Here is a 15,132-nt window from a genome sequence, read left to right as displayed (position 1 = left end):
TGTCTTACTTGATTTTTCTTCTGCTCAATATTAGAATAAAGCATGGAGATTACATGCACATCTCCCAGCTCCCTCTCCTCTAAATTCCTAGTTTAATGCTCTTTTAATTAGTTGTACCAACCTCCATCCCAGAAGTCTATTTCCACTCCTCCCCCACTCAGATGGAGTCCATCCCATGAGAACAGTCCTCTGTCTGTGAATGACTCCCATTGCCTCAGCCATCTGTTGACCATCATAATCTTGTCTGAACTTCACTCTCCTCCTCTAGGAACAAACAGGTAGAATCTCACGGAGGATCACTTGAATCTCTGTTTCTTTAAGCATCTTCCCCAACCTGGCATAGTCTCCCTTGATGTGTTCCAGCAAGCATATTCTTTCCTGCTCCCATTAGGATCCTCTTCAGCTGCAGGTCTACATCCCATATCTTAGCTTCTGGCAGACAGCACACCCTTCTGTTCTCCAGATCAGGTCTGGTGATTGGCCTGTCTCTTCTTCTCAGTAGGGAATCCCCAGTCATATAGATCTGCCTCTTACTTGTGTTGGTGTGGTTCTCCAGACTTCCTCCTTCTCTTCTTTCTGGCTGCAAGTCTTCTTGCCTTCAGTTCTCACTTGCAATCTTCTGTGAGTCATCATCTATCCTCCTGGATCTCTGAACTCTGGCTACCTACATTGACTCTTCTCCTTTTGTAGAACTAGCTACTCTTTTTCTTTCTTGCCCTCCTATCTTCTGTTGCTGCCTGCATCTCTCCTTAACTTTCCAATTCTGCATTCCTCAGCTATGTTTCTCCTTTGCTACCCCATCTCTGCCTCATTCTCATAGTCATGCTTTCATTGGGCATTTTCCTCATTCAGAACCTTCAGTTCTTTAGTCTAGCTTCTATCTGTAAGTGCTGAGGTTTCCCATCAGCCTCCTCTCTCCTTCCATCGTAGGCTCAATGCCTTTCAAAACTTAACCATAGTCTCTACCTGCATTTCCAAACCTCAGATCTTCTCTTCCATCAGATTTGTCAGGTGGTACTTCATACAAACAAAGCACCTTTCAGGTACCCTCTCTAGAATATATTCTCTAGAATGATGTACATTCAGTAATCTTCATCTCTTCCATTCTTTGGATCACTACCACTGCTGCCTCTGTAGCTGTAATAGCCTTCTCTCCTAAGCTCCAGTCACCACAACCCCCCCCCCCCCAAAACAAAAAACCCCAACAACCAAAAACAAAAAAGACACACACACACACACACACACACACACACACAAACAGAACACCACCACTCCGTCACAAACTCCTACTCAAACTTCCCTGATTTCAGCTCTGTTTGCTGGCTCCTGTGGTGCTTGGCTGCCTTTATTGGCCTGCTGATTAGGGATGACACAATTAAGTCCGTGCGGTACACTCATAGCGGAGTATTGTCAAATCAGGTGAATCTCAGTTCATGTGTACACTCACATTCACTATGGAAGTGTTGCAGGGATCTTGGATCTCTGAAGCAAAGCACTTTCTGCTTCCCAGAGCTATGCTCACCTTGAAAAAGAATTCTACATTTAAAGAGATGGGAGGAAATATAAAGCTCTAGCAACTGAACTAGTGTTGTGTAAAATAAACACCTCCCCTCAAAACCCCCATACACTTACATTGAGCGTGTATTATTGTGGACAGCATCATTTGATTGCACTCTATTTTGTTTCATGGAAAAGAGCCAGCTTTGGCTGTCTGACTTCTACCAGAATCAGGTGGTGAACATAGACCACAAAAAACTTTAATTTTTTTCTTAAGTACTATGGGTGTCAGGTAGCTTGTCTGAATACATGCCTTAGTGATAAGGTAGACTTTAAAAGGGGCAGATATGTCTTTGTGTGCAATCCACTTCCCCAGTCTTCTTAAACACAGCTCAGCAGGTTTGAAAATGGATTAAAAGGATGTCATTTGGTGTCATGGAAATCTGAAATCACAGTAGTTGCTCTGAAGGGTGGCACTGCTCAAAGTCCCTGATCCTAATATACCATCCTGAGCTAACTGCCAAAATCCATTCTAATTAGAATGTTACTGGATAGCTAAAAAACTAACTGGGACCACTTTCAAGGAAACTGTGTGATAAAACTAGATGTGACCAACACTTTTTGAGCACAGTTTTAAAGCAGCGCTAATGTTTTAAGATTTCAGTTTTAAGACCCTCAACTAAAGAAAGACTTACTGTGGGATGAGCAGCATCCTAACTTAACAACTCAGCAGTAAGCTTCACTAGAATGAGGAAAATGAAGGGCTGTATAATCGCTGCTTCTCAGGGAATAGGATTAAAACACATCTTCTAGTCAGCGTCAGTGCCTGAAAGGGCATCTGATGCATTTTGTTTCTCTTTTGGCAAATGACTGTTTTGTGCATTAGTGAGACAAGGTGGGTGAGGTAATATCTTTTATTAGGCCCACTTCTGTTGGTGAGAGAGGCAACTTTTCAAGCTTACACAGTGCTCTTCTTCAGGTCTGGGAAAGGTACTCAGAGTGTCACAGCTAAATGGCACAAAATGAAACAGGTTGTTAAGCTAAGGAGTTAACACATGTTGCAAGAGAACATTCAAGGTGAAGTGGCCAGTTAACACCTCTGCAGTCATAAGACAAAAAATGGGGGTTAGTGGGTTACAGACTGTTGCAATAAACCATAAATCCAATGTGTTTATTAAGTTCATGACTTTTAGTGTCTAGCAAAGTTATGAATTTGCTTCGAGCATGCCATAGTTCCTGGTTTCTGTTGTAACCTTTCTTGCTAAGGTGTTTGGAAAAGATCCTAAATCTCCAGACATAACCCACCGCTGTAAAACCATACAAAATAGATGTTGGCACCGACTCTTTCTGGAGCATGGTGTATAGAGTGTAAATGCTGCTTTAATAAAGATGATGATTGATAAAGCTTTCCCCACTGTCACTATACCCAGGTCAGTGAAAAAGCAGTTTAAATACAACAGAAATAAAACAGAACAATACAACAGCCAATGTGGGCTTATAAAAATCTATGAATATAACCATATGCATACAATGTGGTATGAGAAAGCTAGAAACAATTACTGCACTTGAGTGGTAACATATGGAAATGAAGAGCAAACTAGAGTTCTGCAGAGAACAGACTTGGTACAGAAAGAACTGCAATCAATGGTGTATATGATCAGGGTTCAATAAACTGGGAAGTTTGAGTCATCATTCTGAGATGGTGACTGAGGAATATTCTCCACTGTGTAGTGACAACTGATGGGAAAAACTTTTTTTATGTTGTTGGCAGAGCATTCATTAGTGTGCTCGCTGCATAAAACGGAGACAGCTGCTTTGAGCTGAGCCCAAGAGCTGGAATTTTGGGCCCCTAAGATTTCACTGGAGGCTTCTTAAGCTGGACCCATTTTAGTCTTCCAAAGACTTGTGGCTTTATTCCACTGCCCATATTGAGGTGAGGAGGGGTTGCACATTAATGGTTGCTTCCAGGGGCCAGATGCCTGAAGCAGGCACAAATCTGGGAGTACAAGGCAGAGGAGTCCCTGAGAACACTTTTTAAAAATATGAGCAGTAGGAAGGGTGTAGGACTATGTCCCTGCACTACCACCTCTTTTTTTTGGGGGGGTGGAGGGGGAGGAGGTCAACTGTAATAGTCTAGATTTTGTAGACTTCTCATTGCATTAGTTCCCTGAATAGGGATGCAAGAAGTGGTCCCCTCCTCTTGTGCACTCACAGAAAGTTAGATGCACACTAGACGTAAGCAAACAATGAGCAAGTTATTGCAAACGTAGCCGCTAACCCTAAGCAAGTGCCTGCATAGATTCCAGGCCAAAGCTGAAGAAATCTGGGGAACAAGTAATATTTCCCTTTCTCACAGCTGGTGAAAGAGAAAAGAGTAAGGGAATGTGCTGGAAGGAGTAAAGGGTGGAAGATTGTTATCATGGATGACATTCTTTCACTTTGCACTGCTGATAAAACAGCACTTGAAGCTCCAAAGAGCTCTCCATTCACCATCTCTACCCGATGAAAGGTTGGGCTCCAAAAGGTCTCAAAGAAGTTTGGAGTGATAGTTTGTTTGGGCAACTCAAGAAGAAGATGCAGAGAGGGAACCAACACCAATGCCCGAGGAGGAGGAGATTATAAATCTCTTGTGCTGCGCTCCAGGACGTACTGTGCTTTCCTCCTCTTCCAAGCTGACACAGTTAACCGATGCTACAGTGCTCCCAGAGGGTCCAGAAGAGGAAGCATTCACTGAGATGGCAGTATATCTCTTGAAAGGTCACCCCAATTGGTGAGACTAATGCATGATGCAGGAGATCTAAGACTTCCTGACTTCCTTGCCACCAATCAAGACAGTTGGACCTCCTTTCCTATCTGAAAAGACAAGAGAAGTTTTCTAGCTTGGTTAAAATCTACTCCCTCCCAGCAGTGGTCACACAAGTGTCTCATGAAGGACTGTGAACTATATTCTAAGTACCTGAACTAACTAAACTTAAAGCCCTGATTTCTGTCAAAATGCAGGAAATAGTGAAGAACTGATTGTCACAAGGTAGCCTCCTTTCTCATGAAGATGATTGATCATGAGAACGTCCCTATTTTTGCCGTATTCATCCAGTCATTGTTAACAAGGTGCCTGACTGGTAATCTGGAACTTTGACTTTATACATGTAGTAGTTAGCAAGTTTCATCAGATCCTGATGGTGTCTAAGGCATCTATTACTGTGGTATCTAAACACTGAAAAACAACTAAACATATCACTGTGGGTGCCCCAGTCTCACTGCCTTCCTTGCTCCCAGTGGCTAAAGACATATGGATTTAGTCTAATGTTGATTCTGTGATCCTGGATACCTTGATCTCTGTCCTGTTACCCTTTTAACCCTCCTAGCCATCCAGTCTCCCAGCTTATAACAGTTTTGAGGTGAGTTATGTCTAGATCTAAAAATATGGACAATGTCCCTTTTTAATTCTATACTTCCCCCTCTGCATTCCATCCACAAACCATATCATCATGTTCTGATTGACACACAGAAAGAGTGAAGTACAAATTCAAGGTTAAGGTCAACTCTGCTGATACAGATCTGCTTATTGACATATCAAACCAATAGTTATTCTGAGCAGATCCTGGCAAATATAATGGGGGTGGGGGAGATGCATGATACTCTTGAGGGAATTCTGTGCCACAAAATTAAAAATTCTGTGCACAATATGTAATTTTTATTTGTCAATAAATAAATGTGGAGTCTCCATCATGGCAGTGGGGAGCATAAGATGCTGGCTGCACGGAGATGGGAGATCACCCTGCAGCCCCCTCTGCCCCGGACATGGACTCGGACCCAGAACAAGGGCCGGGCTCTTCCATGCCAGGTGCACTGGGTGTGGACAGGCAGGCTCAGCTCTGCAGGATCCAAGTGTGGAGGGACTTAGTTGGGGCGAGGGAGGAGGGGAATCCAGGTGTGGGGGGAGAGGGTTCTGTGGGGGGCAATCTGGGTGCAGATGGCTCAGTGGGGGTCTGGGTGCAGGGGGGATCTGAATGCACAGGGGCTCATTGAGGGGTTCAGGGGCCATAGGACTCTGCAGGGAGATCCAGGTGAAGGTGGTTGGGGTTCAGCAGGGGGGTCTGGGCATGGGGGATGGGTCTTGGCAGTGGGAGTCTGAGCATGGGAGGTTCAACGGGGGGGTCCAGATGCTGGGGGAGTGGAGCTTGATGGGGTGGGGGTCCAGGTGCAGCTGGCTGGGGCTCAGTGGGGTGGGGGTCTGGATGTAGTGGCTTGTTGGGGTGGTCCAGGTGCAGGAGGGTGGGGTTCATTGGGGGTGGGGATTCAAGTGTGGGGAGCTCAGCTGGGGTGATCTGGGTGCAGGGGTGGAGGTCTAGGTGCAGGGTGGTGGTTCGGCAGGGGTCTGGGAGCAGGGGGGCTTTGGAGGCAGAGGGTGAGGCTTGATGGGGTGTGGGTTTGGGTACAGAGGCTTGGTCGGGGGTTCTGGATGCATGGGGGGTGGGCAGATGGGGGAGCAGCTCCCCGTACAGTGACCCCACCTATTGCGACTGAGAAGCAATGGGGGCAGGAAGCGGAAAGTGCAGAGCTTCTGCAGCTGGGGGAGGGTCTGTCCCAGCCCCAGCCGCTCCTTGCAGGGGAAGAGGAAGTCCCGTCCTCCTCAGCCCAGGACAGCTCAGGACAGACTAGCAGCTGAGCCCAGCACAGGGTGGGAGCTACCGGCCAGGGCTTACCCAACCCCATTCTCCCCCCTACAGTGATTCACCTTTCTGCAGGCTGCCTTGGGAGTCCAAAATGACACACCTACACTGTGGGGGAGGGGTACTTGACTTCTCTTGTGGCTTCCCTTTGCTTCCCTGTCAGAAAGCCATTTTTCCATGGGGAAGCCAAAAAGTCTGTGGGGGACATGAATTCTGCATGCACACAGTGGTGCAGAATTCCCCCAGGAGTAACATGGGAATAGCACTCTCTCATTTGTCCTTTTTTCTCACATAAATGATAGAAGTCCAGAGAGGCCTGTCTTACTGGTAACAAAAGGGACCATAAGGCCAACTTTCAAATTCTCAGTACCATATTCTAGGCAAATAATGACCTACTTCATGTTATTTCTCTTCTTCTATAGTTTTATGCTTTTCAGAGCTCAATCCCTGCAGTATCTGCTGTTATAAACACAGTGGGTGGACAGTTTCACACACTTTCAGCATTCTATGTGTCTGGTATAGATGGTTAAATTGGAACTCTTGTTTCCATTAAAAACCTAATTGTTGGCATGTTGCTGGGCAACAAATGCAAAATCCAGTCACATTTTGAGAATTGTTTCTTGTTTCGGGGATCTCTCCAAATAAAATTTGGGATGGGTACCTGAACTTATTTGATAGCTTTCCCAGTAAAATTAGTTCTTAGAGGAGCTCACTCAGAACTTTTGTACCAAGAGCATTCTTTTTGAAAAGTCCTGCATAAATAGTAAGGCTGATGGTATAGTCAATCCTGCTAGAAGTGCTACTATTAAAGTTGTGACAGTTTCCATTACAAAGCCTGTTTCTCTAGGATTTATGTAATTTGGAAATAAAAAGACAGTGACAGTAAGCTTTTTTAAAATATATTTTTGAAAAGAAACTCCTAGTTTTCCTTTCTCTTTTCTGTTTTCTGAACCTCCCTTCATTCCAGCTGCCCCTGCTCCTGGTATTAGTGCCACACCTGCTTTCAATAGTGCTCATTTGCAGCTTCATCATCTCTTAAAATATACTTTCCATTTTTAAAATCTGGAGTTGCTCCTGCTTTAGCTTTCTTTAAGGTAACATGCTAAATATTTAAGGCTGGTTCAGATCATGGGGGAGTCCTACTGTACTGAACTCCAGTCAGAACTGGCATCAAGGAGATAGCTCTGCTGTTGTGTTCTTTTCCAGGACACAGACATTCACAAGCCTTCTCAGCATGATATTGGTCTTGGGGTGCTGTCCTTTGTTTCTCTGCATTGTTATTCATAAACTAAAGATATTGCTTATTTGATGAGAATGAATATTCGTTTGTGGCAGCTGAAGCAAACAGGTCACTAAAATGTATGGTTAAGTAGATTTATTTTCCATAGCTCTAAAGGTGTAAAACAATTTGATATTCCTCCCTGCTCTTTTCAGAGCTAAAAGCAGGGCTTGAAAATGTCTATTGATCTGATGGAAGAGAGGGAGTTCCATTTGTTACCATTTGAACCCTGTATACATAAAATAATTGTTTCCCTCACCCATCTGCCACCCACACAATAAGAAGCTGATCTGCCAATATCACTGGCTCATGAAGAGTCTAGAAGTATTCTTTTTGCACAGAATTATTATGAGACCAGTGTATCTTTCACTCTACACAGTAATGGCATATACTGAAGAGGCTCTCAGGTTGACACTGGTACTTGGAGTACACTTAGTTTTGTTTTGCATGGGTGTTTGAATATATTCAACTAGTCAAAAATGATTGCAAGGAAAAGTATAAATTGAGCTATGACTAAATGCTACTGATCAAACCAGAATCAGAGGGGTAGCAAAGAAGCAAGAGAAAAACTAAACAGAGCACAATCTAGATTAGCTAGTCAGAATGATAATAAACCTCCCCAAAATCAACATCTATCTTCTTAATTTCCTGGGAAATAGAGGCCTTGATAGAAGGTCAAGAGACTTGGATGTGTCTAACAGAGTGCGGAAGCTAGTTCTGTAGATGAGGGCCTCAGGTCTCAAATGACATACCACCTTCCCATAGTCCATTTAAACCAGATGAAGGCCAACATGTGTACTTTATCAGATCTCAACTACTGTGGTATCACAAGGAGATAGGTAGTCCCTCTGGTAATCTTGACCCAGACCATTTAGGACTTGAGGTAATAGGGAAAAAACCAATGCTTTGAAGTTTGCTAACTGGAAGCCAGTGCAGATGTCTGAATTATTTTGGGGAAGTTCTATGGTCTGTGTTAAACAGGAACACAGACTACATGATCACAATGGTCCCTTCTGGCCTTGGAAAATATGAACATAAGTGTAATGTTCCCCTATATGAAGCCATATTAAGAAAAGGGGCTATCAAAATGTGCATTAATGTGCTAAGTTTCTGAGCAGCTCTTCAGGTATATATTATGTATTATGATAAATGACAATGCTGAGGAAGAGAGCCATGAGAGGTAGTAATTCTGATAACACTATTGGGGAGTAGCAGCAGCTCCTGACTCAAGGGTAACTACTTTATTAGATTTTCCTTGCATTCTCCTTCCCCTGCCACCTAATATCAGTGGACAAAATTCTCTTGTTTTTCATTGATCATTCCTGACATGTAGCTGGCACCTTCATGAGTCTATCTGCTTCGCTGGTGTCATTGAATCATGAATCTGGAAAAGTGGCAAAGATACATTTCTCATTCTTTAATGTATTTACAGTGAAGGACCTCTTCAATTTTAGCTGACCTGCTGTCAGAATGCAGTTACATGACATTATCTGTCAGCTACAAGTGTTCTGTCTTACAATAAGTTTTTCTTCAAGCCGTTAAATGGAGATCTTCTGAATGTGACCAACAGCTTGGCTGCCCGGCACTTTTTTTGACTCTTCCAAAAGGATGGTGCATTTGATTTCCATATTACTTGGCAGATAAAATACAAGGAAGACTGGTGTTCTATTTCTGCAGAATACTAACTGTACTATAGAGGTTGAGGAATACAAGTTCTGAGAGTGGAAACCCATGTGGCCAATACCTCTTGTTTGAGCTGATGCAAGGTAATGGGCAATGCATGTGTAGCAGGGCAAGACTCACCCCTGCGGCGCCTCCTGCTAGTCGTCCAGGGAATTAGCATTCCAGCCTCCGGAGCACCCTCAGCAGGCCGGTATCGCACTTGCTGCTGGGCCCCCCAAGTCCCGCCTGGTCCCCAGGGCCCCTTTCACACCACGGTGCTGCCACCTGCAGTACCCTGCACAGATCTTGGTCTCCCCTCCCGCGAGAACCCCCAACTCTCTACCCGCCCCTCGCCTCACCTCAGTCTATGGCCACTGTCAGTCCTCACCTAGCCCCCGTTCCCTGGGGCCGACTGCAGTGTAAGCGCCACTCATCATAGGCAAGGGGGGTTTGGACCTGCTGCCTCTGCCTACCCCTTGGACTGCCCTCTGCAACCCCAGTACCTATTTGGCCTTCCACTAGGCCTGCAGCCTGGAGGGTTTCCATGCCAGAGCTCCCCAGCTCCTCTGGCCTTCCCCTAGCCATGCTCCACCTCAAGTACCTTGGTATGCTCCCAGCAGCCAGGTCCTTCCCTCTCAACAGGCGAGAGAGAGAGTTCCTCTGCTCCTGGCTTCACTGGCTTTTATAGGGCCACCTGGGTGTGTTTGGGGTGTGGCCACAGCTGAGGCTGCCTCCCTATCAGCCCAGCTTTTCCGCTGCCCCAGCCCTCTCCCAGGGCTGTTTTAGGCCCTTCCAGGCAGGAGTGGGTGGCCACACCGCTACAGCATGTAGGCACCAATTAAGCTATTAAAATTACATATCTTATCAAAGTTAGGGGAGTCCTTGACATTACATTGGGGTTTACATGGAAAACTTTTTATGAACTTTGCATAACGCTTACTATGTCACTGAAAACGTTGGACCCAATTCACGGCTTCTGTAAATCTGTGTAACTTCATTGACTTCAACAGAAGTATACTGATTACCCCAGCTGAGAATCTGTCCATTTATGTGCAGAGCAGAATTTTTCCCATGCAAACCCAATTTAAATTTCAATGGCTCTTCTGGTTCTTCTCCTTTTCCTCATCCGACCTCTCTGTGGACTGCTGGAGTGCAATAGTGGAGCTTCTTGCCAATGGCTTTGCCATTTGCACGGTCATCATTCATACAATACCTATTCTGTGGACTTACACTTGTCAATCTGACATGTATAATAGGCAAATTCCTTTGAACTTAGTGCTTATTTATGCTTCAAATATCTTGACAATTGATAATAGGAAAATACACTGTAAAGGTTCTTGCTTTATAGTATAGACTCCATCTATATATGAATTCATATCACCCTCAAGAGTTAAAGTGCTATCTTAAATATTCAATTTTCTGATACTCTTGTCCTGTGTGCCTTTAAAGAGTGCAACATTACCTTAAAAATATTGCTACTTCTGTGTGTCAAATACTGTCTGGTTTATCAAGGTTCCCTATTATAAACAAATCAAAGGCTATTCTCCAGTAAAATTAAGAGGTCTCAATGCAGCTACAAGGACACTAATCAAAATGGCATCTTGTCATGTATTGGATTGGGGAAGTGATTGTTTTAGCATCTTAGTATCTGCTGTTTTACTGGGCTCTTATCAAAGCAGTGTCAGCTGGTAGCTAACCACCTGCTATAATTCAGATACCTCCCAGACCTATCTGAAAGAAGTAGTACTGGCAAATATATTACCAAGACTTCCCCCAAAGCATTCAGCATAATCACTTATAGATTAAAAATAAAGTTCCCAAAGCTCAATTCCTTTTAAAGACTAGGCAATAAAATTAAGGATATTAAGGAGCAAGGATATTAAACAAGCATTTTTATCTCAATTCAATTTGCCTTTTATTGTGTTGCATGAACTTGAGGGAAAAGGAAATAGAACAATTGTAACAGTGTGAAGTGTCTGTTCAGAATAAATTCAGCTTAGCAAATGTAAAGATAATTAATAGAATAAGACTATATAGTGTATTTTCAGCTTCTCTGTGTAAGCAGCAGAGATGCTGATCATTCCAGTTGTACAAGCACTTTCACAAAGGCTTCTATAGCCATGGTCCTGAGCCAGAACTCCAGCTCTAAACAACCTGAACTTTGCAGCATGGAATCATATCTAAACACAACCTAGATGTTCAGAAGTTAGTTAAGACTACCCTAAAATGTTTGATTTTACAAAACTTTCTCCCTCACCATGAATAGGTGAGCCTGCCTTCCCTCCATGGGCCCCTGTGGCTCAAATTCTCATCATGACTTTCATTAGGTATAGTAGATGGACTTTCTTGTCAACAAATCCCTGTGATGGGTTCCTCCCAGGGTGCCACCTGGAACTGGGGTACCGCTGAGCCCTCTGACCCACCAGCCTGGGCTCCCTCTCACACTGTGCTGCTGTGACAAGCTGTATATACGCTCCCGGTCTTACACTTCCACCAGCAACACACAGGTAGGGACACACCCAGTTGCAGTTACATGCAGGCTCTCTGACCAGCCACTGCATGTGAACCAACAATACAGAGGCTATAGCCAAAATAACCCCCAGCTTTCCTGCCTAGGACCCCAGAGCAATACCATCCTGCCCTGGTCCAAACCCCAACCTGTATAAATTTGTCATCCAGTTCACCGCCCCCTCAATGTGGAGAGGAATATGCAACAGCCCCTCTGAACTAAGAGTCCCACACACTTCACTCCAAACTTACTGGTTTAGATTAAAACATAAAATAAATTTATTAACTACAAAAGATAGATTTTAAGTGATAATAAGTGATAAAAAAGATCAAAGCAGAACGAGGAGTAATGGTCTCAAGTTGCAGTGGGGGAGGTTTAGATTGGATATTAGGAAAAACTTTTTCACTATGAGGGTGGTGAAACACTGGAATGCGTTACCTAGGGAGGTGGTAGAATCTCCTTCCTTAGAGGTTTTTAAGGTCAAGCTTGACAAAGCCCTGGCTGGGATGATTTAACTGGGAATTGGTCCTGCTTCAAGCAGGGGGTTGGACTAGATGACCTTCTGGGGTCCCTTCCAACCCTGATATTCTATGATTCTATGAAAGCAGATTACCTAGCAAATGAACAAAAATGCATACTAAGCTTAATATACTAGATAAAATCTGCTAATTCATATCCAGTCTCACACTAACTGGTGGTACAGGCAGACTAGTAGATTCTTAAGGCACAGGCTGCATTAGCTTTACAGCTTGGGTTTCTCAGGTCTTCATACACAGGCTAGAAATCCCTTTAGCCTGGGTCCAGCAGTTCCCCTAGTTCAGTCTTTTTTCCTCATGTGTTTCCAGGAGTCTTCTTGTGTGGGGAGTGAAGAACAACCGATTATGTCATTCCCTGCCTTATTTAGCTTTAGCATATGGCGGGAACCCTTTGTTTCAAAACTTGGTTCCCAGACTGGTTTGTGGAAAAATACAGACAACCCAAGATGGAGTCCAGAGACATGTGGTCTGGTCACATGACCGTGCAGTGTTATAGCAACCATTGCTTACAGGCTGGCCAAAACACGCACAGGAAGGTTAAGCTATTCTACAGTCCATTGTCTTTGCCACGTCTGGCTTCTTCATTGTTGTACCTGAAAGGCTGGCTGTGGGTGTTTTCCAGAGTAAGCCCATTTGAAATACAGGTCTCTAGTCAATATTCATAACTTGAGATACAAAAATCATACATGCATACAAATAGGATAATCATATTCAGCCAATCAACTTTTTCAATGACACCTCACATGACTTATCGTGTACAAAATGCATCATAATTATGCCATAATCATAGCATAATAATATGATGAATATAGGGTGCAGTGTCACAATCCCATTAATCAAAAAGTAAAGAATGTTCTTGGAGAAGATTCCAGCATGGGCCCAAAAAGTCTCCAGACTCTTTTGGTGGGCCCTAAACAGTAGTTCCAGTTTGTATGCTAGTGACCTAGCACTACTGGCTCTGTATACATAATAAAGGCTATGGATAAATAACAAAATGGAAAGCCTTCCACACTACATTCATTCTGTGGTATATTATGTACCAGATAATACTTCCTTACAAAATACACAGTCAGGGTTGAAGACAGAAATGTCTGATAATTATGGTGGAATTTGGCCAGAAAACCGTATTGGAAGCTGTAGGTGGTGGGGAGTGCAAATGCTGTGCAACAGTAATCAGGTTTAGAAGACTCAGGTTCTATTCTGGTACATTACTGAGGTTCTTAATGGGTAAGAAATGGTTTGCCTATTCTTTAATGCAAACACACATAGGCATACCAAAAGAAGGTGGGTGGGACCTAGGGGTGACAGTGGACGAGAAGCTGGATATGAGTCAGCAGTGTGCCCTTGTTGCCAAGAAGGCCAATGGCATTTTGGGATGTATAAGTAGGGGCATATCGAGCAGATCGAGGGACGTGATCGTTCCCCTCTATTCGACATTGGTGAGGCCTCATCTGGAGTACTGTGTCCAGTTTTGGGCCCCACACTACAAGAAGGATGTGGATAAATTGGAGAGAGTCCAGCGAAGGGCAACAAAAATGATTAGGGGTCTGGAACACATGACTTATGAGGAGAGGCTGAGGGAGCTGGGATTGTTTAGTCTGCGGAAGAGAAGAATGAGGGGGGATTTGATAGCTGCTTTCAACTACCTGAAAGGGGGTTCCAAAGAGGATGGCTCTAGACTGTTCTCAATGGTAGCAGATGACAGAACGAGGAGTAATGGTCTCAAGTTGCAGTGGGGGAGGTTTAGATTGGATATTAGGAAAAACTTTTTCACTAAGAGGGTGGTGAAACACTGGAATGCGTTACCTAGGGAGGTGGTAGAATCTCCTTCCTTAGAGGTTTTTAAGGTCAGGCTTGACAAAGCCCTGGCTGGGATGATTTAACTGGGAATTGGTCCTGCTTCGAGCAGGGGGTTGGACTAGATGACCTTCTGGGGTCCCTTCCAACCCTGATATTCTATGATTCTATGATTCTAAGGCCTGAAATTACTATATTACAAGATAGGAATAATGGATGGAATCCTGGCCCCACATAAGTTAATGTCAAAGCTCCCATTGATTTCAATAGGGCCAGAATTTAACCCAATATTTTGTATTTTTCCCCTTCAAAGCAAGGCTACCACCAACCCCTTTCCTGCCAGACATTTTCTTTGAGAAATGTCTCCAAGTAAATTTGGAATATCCTGGTATTGTCATCTAGAACTGCAGTGCCATGTGCTTCTGCAGCAAAGAGTTACCTCTTCCGGCTATTTAAATAACTGTACTGCTTCCTCTCACCCCATTGGCTGTCATGGCCCTTCCTGCGAAAGCTGTGGGCTGCGATTGATCTGGTTTTAGCAAAAGCCTTAATAAAGGTTATTATGGCTGTCAGATGAGAATCCCACTCTTTAGTGGACTGAATGGGGGAAGAGACGTGAGAGTGAAAAGGTCATAGCAACCTTTAGAAATGTACTAAAAATCACACAGCCCTTGAGTGGCTGGGAACTCAGTAGCCTATAGACCCCATTCATTTGAAAATGGGGAGTGTCCTGTTTGTCAGCCCCTCTCCCAAGATGTCCAAAAGGGAGTGGACAGCTTGGAGCATCCCAAAGATCTTAGGAGAAGGTAGATACTGAAGGTCACCTGGACCCTTGGTCATCAGACAACACTGCTAAATGGGGCAGGAGGGATGAGATTTATTGGAGGGAATGAATGGCTGGAGGCAGGATCCAGTGGGGAAGAAAGTCTGTGGGAAAAATAGACAGGACTAGGGTGTTGGGACAAGGGCGGGGCAGCTTCTTGAAGCTTGAACCTGTCCCACAGGATTTGACTTTCAGATTTTGACCTTTCGTAAAAGATAAGGTCTGATGATTCAAATCTGAACTCACCCACAGTTCAGGGGTATAGATCCATAGTGTCTGCTTTGGCTTTCCCTAGTATAAATCTTTATGAACTAAAAGAAACAGCACTCTCTGATCTGTAATCTAGGACCATTTAT

The sequence above is a fragment of the Lepidochelys kempii genome, chromosome 2 (genome assembly GCF_965140265.1).
Source record: "Lepidochelys kempii isolate rLepKem1 chromosome 2, rLepKem1.hap2, whole genome shotgun sequence".
NCBI classification, from domain to species: domain Eukaryota; kingdom Metazoa; phylum Chordata; order Testudines; family Cheloniidae; genus Lepidochelys; species Lepidochelys kempii.
Note: the sequence above shows the minus strand (reverse complement) of the source record.